The sequence below is a fragment of the Echinops telfairi genome, unplaced genomic scaffold (assembly GCF_000313985.2).
Source record: "Echinops telfairi isolate 266 unplaced genomic scaffold, ASM31398v2 ScPeMD7_1;HRSCAF=3_0, whole genome shotgun sequence".
NCBI classification, from domain to species: domain Eukaryota; kingdom Metazoa; phylum Chordata; class Mammalia; order Afrosoricida; family Tenrecidae; genus Echinops; species Echinops telfairi.
The window spans coordinates 52115511-52117129 of NW_022103896.1; positions in this window are offsets into that span (position 1 = coordinate 52115511).

Below are 1619 nucleotides of genomic sequence, written 5' to 3' on the forward strand. Positions count from 1 at the left end.
TTGGAAAAAATGTTTCCAAGAATGGAATAGCAGATTTCACAAATGTATTAAGTGTAATGGAGAGTACTTTGAATGTGATAAGGTCATGTTGTTAAAGAAAATTAAATACATAGCTTTGAAATTTGTGTTTCAGTTTTTCTGGGGTACTCCATCTTACATACAAAAGTCATTTTACTAGAGGTCACCTTCCATCTCTTATAGCCATTGTTCCTTCTGTTCATGAAGCATTTACTTCACCATTTTTCAGTCACAATTGCAGTCAAGAGTAACCCTGGTAACAGGCACCTATATATGAATCATATATTACCATCAAAATCTTCCCCCTTCTTCTTTTTCCCACAGGAAACTACACAGGGGAGTTTCTCCCCCATCCCACTCATTTTTAAACTAAACACACCTATGAAAACTCTGAAGTCAGCTACTTCAGCCTTTATCACCCAAAGTTTTAGATATCCAATTCCTAAATTGTTCATCTCCAACAACCCAGAACTCTGAAGAAACAAGCATGATCTTTGATATGAAAGTTCTTCATTCTTGTAGGAACTTGGAACATCTGCATTTGTAAGTAAATTTCAGTCTAGCGCAGACTATAGCTAAAGACTGCAGCTCTGCACACCAGCTAACAGAATCTAACATCTTTTTCTACATTTGGTCGGGTTCTGGTCAAACCAGCTCTAGCCATCTGAGTGCTACGTGTGAGAGAGCACACACACTCCACTGTACTTCAAACTAGCTGGTCTCTCACACAGTCTCATCACTCCGAGCTCCCTGGGCTAGGTCATGCTTGTAGGCCAGAATATGATGCGTAGTGACCCTATACAGGGTTTGTGAGGCTTTGCAAATCTTTAGAGGAGCTGACTGCCACATTTTTCCCCCATGCTGTGGCTGGTGGGTTTTTAACTGCTAACTTCACTGTTAGTTGTTCAATATTAACCACAAAGTGCCACCAGATCTCCTGCATGGAAGGTAAGAACTCTACAACTGAACCACCACTGCCTTACACACACACACACACACACACACACACGCATATTTAATAGGTTTATTCTTAGATATTCTATTTCTTAGATTTTTTATGCTATTTTCTTTTAGCTAGTATACTAAGCATTCTGCACATTGTCTTTTTTTTGTCAGTAAAAATCTGGAGTACTTTTTGGCTATTATAGGAAATTCTGAAAATACTATGAGATAAACACTGGACTGTTTACCATAGGTCACTGGTTCAAACCCACAAGCAAGTCTACAGGAGAAATATGAGGCTGTCTAGTTATGAAAAGATTTACACCATCCAAAACCCTATATTGGGTTACTGTGGGTTGGAATTGACTAGCTAGACCAGTGAGGCCTTTTTGGCTTGACTGTTTATATGATTGTGCCATCTATCCTTTAACTCAAGAGTAATACAGCAGGGATGGGTCAAAGAGGCTTAAAGTAAAGTTTCATAAACTGTGAGCCACTACTATATGGTGCATAACTGAATGTGCAGGTCACAAAATATTTGGCAATAGTAAGATGTTCCTAATGCACAGTGACCAAAAATTAATTCAAAACCAAAGTACAATGAGTCTGAGGTGTTTCTGGCAGCATTTGGCAGGCCTGTATCAAAGAGTTCACTGTAA